The sequence below is a fragment of the Tachyglossus aculeatus genome, chromosome 14, assembly GCF_015852505.1.
Source record: "Tachyglossus aculeatus isolate mTacAcu1 chromosome 14, mTacAcu1.pri, whole genome shotgun sequence".
In the NCBI taxonomy this organism is placed as follows: Eukaryota; Metazoa; Chordata; class Mammalia; order Monotremata; family Tachyglossidae; genus Tachyglossus; species Tachyglossus aculeatus.
Window position 1 is genome coordinate 24,332,151 of NC_052079.1, and position 9,987 is coordinate 24,342,137.

Below are 9,987 nucleotides of genomic sequence, written 5' to 3' on the forward strand. Positions count from 1 at the left end.
CCTCATTGCAAGCAGATGTGAAAACCAAAAATTTCATCCCATGACTTAATGAATTAGTCTTCAGGCCATCTACTCCTCTGGGGCAAACTTTCTGCCATCCTGACTTGCTCTTCGACAAGAGAATAGAATGCAATAAATAAGAGTTGAATGCAATAAATAAGAGAATAGAATGTAATAAATAAGGACTCTGGCCTGGAACTCCTTCCTCCTACATATCCTGCAAACCATCACTTTCCCCACCTAAGCCTTCCCCAACTAAGCCTTCATTTCCTCTACTAAATATCCCTTCTCCATTGCCCTTCACTTGGATTTGCACCCTTTTATTCACCCTGCCCTCAGCCCCTCAGCATCATCATCATCATCATCATCATCTTTGTCATCATCAACAATGGTCTTTATTGAGCACTTATTATGTGCAGAGCTCTGTAGGAAGAGCTTGGGAGAGTACAATACAACAGAGTTGGCAGACACATTCCCTGTCCACAGTGAGTTTACAGCCTAGAGGGGGAGACAGACATCAACATAAATAAATAATTCATAATATAGAATTTGTGGATATGTACATAATCAATCAATCATATTTATTGAGTGCTTACTGTGTGCAGAGCACTGTACTAAGCGCTTGGGAAGTACAAGTTGGCAACATATAGAGACAGTCTCTACCCAACAGTGGGCTCACAGTCTAGAAGGGGGAAACAGACAACAAAACAAAACATATTAACAAAATAAAATAAATAGAATAGATATGTACAAGTAAAATAAATAGAGTAATAAATATGTACAAACATACATACATATATACAGGTACTGTGGGGAAGGGAAGGAGGTAAGACAGGAGGGATATGGGGGGGGACGAGGGGGAGAGGAAGGAGGGGGCTCAGTCTGGGAAGGCCTCCTGGAGGAGGTGAGCTCTCAGTAGGGCCTTGAAGGGAGGAAGAGAGCTAGCTTGGCGGATGTTGGGAGGGAGGGCATTCCAGGCCAGGGGGGTGACGTGGGCCAGGGGTCGACGGCGGACAGGCGAGAACTAGGCACGGTGAGGAGATTAGCGGCAGAGGAGCGGAGGGTGCGGGGTGGGCTGTAGAAGGAGAGAAGGGAGGTGAGGTAGGAGGGGGCGAGGTGATGGACAGCCTTGAAGCCCAGGGTGAGGAGTTTCTGCCTGATGCACAGATTGATTGGTAGCCACTGGAGATTTTTGAGGAGGGGAGTAACATGCCCAGAGCGTTTCTGGACAAAGACAATCTGGGCAGCAGCATGAAGTATGGATTGAAGTGGGGAGAGAGACGAGGATGGGAGATCAGAGAGAAGGCTGATGCAGTAGGATGAGAGCTTGACGAGCGGGGTAGCGGTTTGGATGGAGAGGAAAGGGCGGATCTTGGCAATGTTGCGGAGCCGAGACCGGCAGGTTTTGGTGACGGCTTGGATGTGAGGGGTGAATGAGAGAGCAGAGTCGAGGATGACACCAAGGTTGTGGGCTTGTGAGACGGGAAGGATGGTAGTGCCGTCAACGGAGATGGGAAAGTCAGGAAGAGGGCAGGGTTTGGGAGGGAAGACAAGGAGCTCAGTCTTGGACATGTTGAGTTTTAGGTGGCGGGCAGACATCCAGATGGAGATGTCCTGAAGGCAGGAGGAGATGCGAGCCTGGAGGGAGGGAGAGAGAGCAGGGGCAGAGATGTAGATTTGGGTGTCATCAGCGTAGAGATGATAGTTGAAGCCGTGGGAGCGAATGAGGTCACCAAGGGAGTGAGTGTAGATCGAGAACAGAAGGGGACCAAGAACTGAACCTTGGGGAGCCCCCACAGTAAGAGGATGGGAGGGGGAGGAGGAGCCTGCAAAAGAGACTGAGAATGAATGACTGGAGAGATAAGAAGAGAACCAGGAGAGGACAGAGTCTGTGAAGCCAAGTTTGGATAGCGTGTTGAGGAGAAGGGGGTGGTCCACAGTGTCGAAGGCAGCTGAGAGGTCGAGGAGGATTAGGATAGAGTAGGAGCCGTTGGATTTGGCAAGCAGGAGGTCATTGGTGACCTTTGAGAGGGCAGTTTCCGTGGAATGTAGGGGACGGAAGCCAGACTGGAGGGGGTCGAGGAGAGAGTTGGTGTTGAGGAATTCGAGGCAGCACGTGTAGACAACACGTTCAAGGAGTTTGGAAAGGAATGGTAGGAGGGAGATGGGGTGATAACTAGAAGGTGAGGTGTGGTTAAGAGGGGTTTTTTTTAGGATGGGAGAGACATGGGCATGTTTGAAGGCAGAGGGGAAGGAACCAGTGGAGAGTGAGCGGTTGAAGATGGAAGTTAAGGACGGGAGAAGGGACGGAGTGAGAGATTTCATGAGATGAGAGGGAATGGGGTCAGAAGCACAGGTGGCCAGAGTAGCACCTGAGAGGAGGGAGGAGAGCTCCTCTGAGGATATTGCTGGGAAGGATGGGAGAGTAACAGAGAGTTTTGAGATCCGGGGGGTTGGAGAAGGGTGGGGAGTGACTTTGGGGAGGTTGGACCTGATGGATTTAATTTTATTAATGAAGTAGGAGGCCACAGTACATAGGTGCTGTGGGTTGAGGTTGGGGCAAATATCAAATGCCCAAAGGATCCATATCCAAGTGATTAGGCAATGCATAAAGGAGAGGGACTCGGGAAAGTGAAGGCTTAATTAGAGAAGGCACCTTGGAAGAAATGTGACCTTAATTAATAAGGCTTTGAAGTTTGGGGAGAGTGTTTGTCTGGTGTTTATGAGGGTGAGGGAGTTCTAGGCTCAGGGGAGAACATAGGAAAGGGGTCGGCAGGAGTATAGATGAGATCAGGGCACAGTGAGTAAATTGGCACTCGAATAGCGAAGTGCATGGGCTGGGCTGTAATGTCAGTGTGGTAAGGTAGGAGGGTGTGAGCACTAGGAGGGTGTGGGCTGAGTCCTTTAAAGCCAGTGGTAAGGAGTTTCTCTGGTGTGGAGGTGGATGGGAGGTAACATTGGAGATTCTTGAGGAGTGGGGAAACATGGACTGAACACTTTTGTAGAGAAACGACCTGTGTAGCAGAATTAAATATAGACTGGAGTGGGGAGATCAATCAATCAATCAATCAATCGTATTTATTGAGCGCTTACTATGTGCAGAGCACTGTACTAAGCGCTTGGGAAGTACAAATTGGCATCACATAGAGACAGTCCCTACCCAACAGTGGGCTCACAGTCTAAAAGGGGGAGACAGAGAACAGAACCAAACATACCAACAAAATAAAATAAGTAGGATAGAAATGTACAAGTAAAATAAATAAATGAATAAATAAATAGAGTAATAAATATGTACAACCATATATACATATATACAGGTGCTGTGGGGAAGGGAAGGAGGTAAGACGGGGGGATGGAGAGGGGGACGAGGGGGAGAGGAAAGAAGGGGCTCAGTCTGGGAAGGCCTCCTGGAGGAGGTGAGCTCTCAGCAGGGCCTTGAAGGGAGGAAGAGAGCTAGCTTGGCGGATGGGCAGAGGGAGGGCATTCCAGGCCCGGGGGATGACGTGGGCCGGGGGTCGACGGTGGGACAGGCGAGAGCGAGGTACAGTGAGGAGATTAGTGGTGGAGGAGCGGAGGGTGCGGGCTGGGCAGTAGAAGGAGAGAAGGGAGGTGAGGTAGGAGGGGGCGAGGTGATGGAGAGCCTTGAAGCCCAGGGTGAGGAGTTTCTGCCTGATGCGCAGATTGATCGGTAGCCATTGGAGGTTTTTGAGGAGGGGAGTAATATGTCCAGAGCGTTTCTGGACAAAGATAATCCGGGCAGCAGCATGAAGTATGGATTGAAGTGGAGAGAGACACGAGGATGGGAGATCAGAGAGAAGGCTAGTGCAGTAGTCCAGACGGGATAGGATGAGAGCTTGGATTAGCAGGGTAGCGGTTTGGATGGAGAGGAAAGGGCGGATCTTGGCAATGTTGCGGAGCTGAGACCGGCAGGTTTTGGTGACGGCTTGGATGTGAGGGGTGAATGAGATACAGGAGGCAGGGAGGTTAGCAAGGAGACAGTTGCAATAGTCAAGGTGGGAGAAGATAAGGGCTTAGATCAGCCTGGTAGCAGTTTGGACGTAGAGGAAAGGGCAGACTTCAGCCATGATGTGAAGGTAGAACCAACAGGATTTGGGGACATTAAATATGTGGATTAAATAATAATAATAATGGCATTTGTTAAGTGCTTACTATGTGCAGAGCACTGTTCTAAGCGCTGGGGGGGATACAGGTGATCAAGTTGTCCAATGTGGGGCTCACAGTCTGCATCCCCATTTTACAGATGAGGTAACTGAGGCTCAGAGAAGTTAAGTGACTTGCCCAAGGTCACACAGCAGACACTTGGTGGAGTCAGGATTTGAACCCATGACCTCTGACTCCAAAGCCTGTACTTTTCCCACTGAGCCACGCTGCTTCTCTAATGAGAGTGACAAGTCGAGGACAGCGCCAAGCTTATAGGCTTGTGAGATAGGGAGTAGAATGGTATTGTCTACAGTGATGGGAAAAATCAGGGAGGACAGGGTTTGGGTGAGAAGATAAGAAGTCCTGTTATGGACATGTAAAGTTTGAGGTATTGGTGACATCCAGGTAGAAATATCCTGAAGGCAGGAGAAAATGCGAGGCTGCCAGAGAAGGAGAGAGCTTGGGACTGGAACTGTAGATTTAGGAATCACCCCCATAGAGATGGTGGTTGAAGCCAGGTGAGCAAATGAGATCTCCAAGGGAGTGGGTGTAAATGGAGAATAGAAGGGAACCCAGAACCTAGCTTTGAGGGACCTCCGGCAGTCAGAGGTGCCCACAGCACTTATGTACATATCCCTGACTTCATTCATCCCCCCTACAAGCCCCACAGCACTTACGCAGGTATCTGATTCATTTATTTATATTAATGTCTGTCACTCCCTCTAGGTCATTGTGGGCGGGGAATGTGTCTGTTATATTGTACTCTGTTATATACTGTTATATTCTGCTCTGCCAAGCCATTAGTAGAGTGCTCTGCACATGGTAAATGCTCAATACAACTGACTAGTTTGCTAAGGAACAACTGGGGAAAGTTTGTTGGAGCAGCTAGAATTTTAGAAGGAATTTGAATGTGGGGACAGATGTGGCCTATACTATGTAGGGAGGGCGGGAGTTCCCAGCCAGGGGAATAGTGTGAATAAGGGGATGAGGCTGAGGAATTAAGAGCAAAGTTCAGCTAAAAACGGACATTTCTGTCCTTTGAATAAGTTGTTTTGGGAGAAGCAGTATCTTTATTTAGCTATGACCAGATACCTTTAACAGACTTCAAGTACCTGATATAGTATCGTATTGAATTACTTGGCAAATAAGGCAACAAAACTCCCAGAAGGTTGTTGACCTCCCAGCCTCCTGCATCTCCCCACTCCAGTCCATACTTCGCTCTGCTGCCTAGATCATTTTTCTAGAAAACCTTTCAGGCCATGCTTCCCCAGTCCTCAAGAAACTCCAGTGGTTGTCCATCCATCTCTGCATTAGACAAAAACTCCTAACCATTGAGAAGCAGCGTGGCTCAGTGGAAAGAGCCCGGGCTCTTTGGAGTCAGAGTTCATGGGTTCGAATCCCGGCTCCGCCAATTGTCAGCTGTGTGACTTTGGGCAAGTCACTTCACTTCTCTGGGTCTCAGTTACCTCATCTGTAAAATGGGGATTAAGACTGTGAGCCCCCCATGGGACAACCTGATCACCTTGTAATCTCCCTAGTGCTTAGAACAGGTGCTTTGCACATAGTAAGCGCTTAATAAATGCCATAATAATAATAATTGGCTTTAAAGCACTCCATCACCTTACTCCCTCCCACTTCACCTTCCTACTCTCCTACTACATCGCAGCCTGCACACTTATCCCCTCTAATACTAACGCTCTCACTGTACCTCGATTTTGTCTATCTCGCTGCTGACCCCTTGCCCACGTCCTCCCTCTGGCCTGGAACATCCTCCCTCCTCAAATCTGACTGTTACTCTCCCTGTCTTCGAAGTCTTATTGAAGGTACATCTCCTCTGAGAGACCTTCCCTAAGTCTCCCTTTCTTCTTCTCCCACTCCCTTCTGCATCCCCGACTTGCTCCTTTTATTCATCCCCCGTCGCAGCCTCACAGCACTCACGCACATATCTGTAATTTTTTTATTTACAATAATGTCTGTCTCCCTCTCTAGACTGTAAGCTCATTGTGGGCAAGGAATGTGTCTGTTTATTATTATATTAAATTTGCCAAGTGCTTAGTACAGTGCTCTGCACACAGAAACCATTCAGATATGGTTGAATGATTGAATGAACCAGGAGGGGACAGTGTCAGTGAACTCAAGGTTGGATAATGTTTCCAGGAGAAGGGGGTGGTCCACAGTGTTGAAGTCAGGTGGGAGGAACATAGCTACCAACTCTGTTGTATCATACTCTCCCAAGCATTTAGCACAGTATTCAATACACAGTAAGTGCTCAAAAAATACCATTAAGGATGATGATAAAATATTGGAGTAGGATTAGGATGGAGTAGAACCGTTGGATTTAGCAAGAAAGATAACTGGTGAACATTGAAAGGCTGGTTTTGATAGAGTTTAGGAGGCAAAAGGCAGTATGGAGGGAGTCAAAGAGAAAATTAAGCACTTAGTAGTGTCCTGCACACAGTAAGCACTCAATAAATACCAGTTATGATGATAAGAATCAGAGGAGAGGAAATGGAGGCAGAGGTGTAGACTACTTGCTGGACGAATTAGGAGAGGAATGGTAAGGGTAACATTATCCAACTCCCAGTGAGTTGTAGCATAGTCACTCCAAGTCAGGCACCTTTAATCCCATTCCTTCCGAGGAAGTCTCAGCACCTGGCCGCTGGTCCGGATACTGAGCCTCGGCTACGTAAACGGGTTGGGTCTTAACACAACTCTCTATTTGCATAAGCCTGCCCTGACGTGACAGTCAGCTTCCCTTGAACCTTCTGATGTTCCTCCCACTGTCAATTGGGTTCTGTGGCTTTCCATTGGTGGTTGAGCAGGAATGGTCTCCATTCATCATTCTTGATCTTTCCTCCTACAGTCCCGTTGACCTCCACTTCATGACCCTACCTGCCATCTTAGAGCCATGTGGTCAGGGGTGGGGGGCAAGGGAGCACTCCAAAATGCCAAGGCATTGGAGAAAAACAGGGTGCTAGGGTCGATCCCAAGCTGCAATGTGGCAGAGGTTGGAGGTGTCCTTCGGTGGCAGTGGCTCCAGGAGATCAATCAATCAATGGCATTTATTGAGCACTTATTGGGTGCAGAGCACTGTAGTAAACACTTGGGAGAGTATAGTGTAACATAACAATATAATGGTGGCATTTGTTAAGCACTTACTTTGTGCCAGGCACTGTACTACACACTGGAGTGGACACATGCAAATCGAGTTGGACAAAGTCCCTGTCCCATGTGGGGCTCACAGTCTCAATCCCCATTTTACAGATGAGATAACTGAGGCCCAGAGAAGTGAAGTGATTTGCCCAAGGTTCCACAACAAATAGTGGAGTCAGGTTTAGAACCCATGACCTTCTGACTCCCAGGCCTGTGCTCTATCCACTACACCATGCTGCTTCTCAGTATAACAGAAACATTCCCTGCCTATGACGAGCTTACAGTCCAGAAACAAGCTTACTGTCTAGATGCTGCAGGCTGCTCTCTGGGGCAAGGGCTGGGGGACAAGATGTGGCCTCCTTGGCATTGGGGTATGTGTGGGAAAGGGATGGTGATCCTGGGCTGCTGGAGCCAGTCCAACAGTGAAGCCAGGCCCTGAGGGGATATGGGCCATGGGCATTGAGGCACCTGCTGTGCCAGCAGAGATGGTCTGTAGCAGGGGCTGTTCAGGCCCTCAGGGCACCCAAAGGTGAGAGGTGGTAGGGAGAGGAGAGGGGTACTTTGGCTACATAGTGGAGGAAGCTTGAAGACCCCTCTCCATGCTGCAGGACCTACTCCAGACCATGGAGATGACAATGCGGCCCGAATCTCCTGCTCCACGCCATGGGGCTCAACTCCCTCCTCAAATCTGACAGACAATTGCTCTCTCTCCCTGCAAAGCCCTACTGAAGGCACATCCCCTCCAAGAGGCCTTTTCTTGGGGGAGGAAAGGGGAACTGCTTGTGTATATTTGTACATATTCATTACTCTATTTTATTAATGACATGTATATAGCTATAATTCTATTTATTCTGATGGTATTGGCACCTGTACTTGTTTTGTTGTCTGTCTCCCCCTTCTAGACTGTGAGCCCGTTATTGGGTAAGGACCATCTCTTACCAATTTGTACTTTCCAAGCACTTAGTACAGTGCTCTGCACACAGTAAGTGCTCAATAAATACAATTGAATGAATGAACCGCTACAACAGCCCTTGAACACCCTGCAGCAGTAGAAGCGCCATGTGTGGCACTCCGTGGTGGAAACACCCCGGGACTCTGCCTTGGAACCTGAGCAAGGCAAGGATAACAGGCAGATGGGGCAATAACTGGAAGAAGTCTTGGGGACAAGGAAGGTGTTTTTCTAGTATAGAGGAGACATGAGCATGTTGGAAAGCCATGAAGAGCAAACAGTTGAAGATGGTGGTCAGGGAGGGAAAAAGAGATGGAGCAAGTGCTTTGATAAAGTACAAAGGGATGTTGTTAGAATCCAGGTGGAAGGGGTGGATTTTGAGAGGAGGCGAGAGATCACGTCTTGAGATATTGCTGGGAAAGATGGGAGAGTTGAAGAAAGGGCAGGAGAAGGTTGAGAAGAGTTGGGAAGAGTTTAGGGATATCTCAGCTGACGGTTTCAATTTTCTCAACAAAGTACATGGCCAGGACATTAGGGGCAAGAGATGAAGTGGGTGGGGGGCGACAGAGAGTTTGAGGAGGAAGTTCAACATCTGAAACAATGGGCAAGGCCAATGGACATGGAGAGTGGGGAGAATTGCAAGAGGGAAGGCAGATGAGGAGGTTGTGACCAGATAGAGGTATTTCAGAGTTGGTGAGGGTTGAAATTGTGTGGTGACTAGAAATGATGAGATCGAGTGCATACCCTAATTGGTGAATAGGTGAGGTGGAGTGGATCAGGAGGTCTGTGGAGCAGAGGAGACAGGAAGTGAGCAGTGAATGGGTTGTCAGAAACATCCATATGGATACTGAAATCTCCAAGGATCAATGCAGGGATTGGGACAGAAAGAAGGTATGAGAATGGAATCAAAATGGTTCAGAAGGTGGAGGTGCGGATGGGGGCAGTGAGCTGTATGTGAGTGGATGACTGTGACTGGTAACTGGAGTGGCTGGTAGAGGCAGATGATATGGGGTTCCAAGGAAGAAAAAGAGAGGCATGGGGGACATGAAATGGGTTAGCATTTTACTCCAATATATTAGACTTATTTTGAAATTTGAGAATAAGATTAGGAGTTAGTGGAAATGATGGCATATTTTAGAAAAGCCCTAGGTGGTTAGGGATGCCAAACAAGAAAGGAAAGCATACCATTCATTAAATGGTATTTTAAACACACTCCTAAAAACATCATTGATGGTGATGGCTTCTGCTTAGCATTTATAGTTAAAACTCACCAATATTCAGAGAAAATGTGTTCTGTATGGCAGGGTCAGACTGTCTCTCAGAACATGTTGTGAACTTTTAATGTTTTCACTGATTGATAGCCGAATCAAGGAAAGAACTGCTTCCCTTGGGAGTGGGGAATTGGTTAGGGAGTCAGTTGTTTGCCATAACCCTGTGGGGATATCTGTGGGGCAAGAAGATTGCACATCTAGATATCAAATGATTTTAGCTAAAGAGGATAATTTGAATCATATGCAGTGATTTGAATCATACAGGAAAAAAAGATCCTCTTTCCCCTAACTCATCCAGATTGGTTGTTCTGATGATCTCAAATTAAGTGGATATTGTGCTTTGGCTGTGTTGTTTTAACAAGACTTAAACCTCCTGAAGATATCCACCTGCTGTAAACTTTATCTTACAGTGCAAATTCCCAGTATAGAATCTACAACAAAAGGACATTTGGC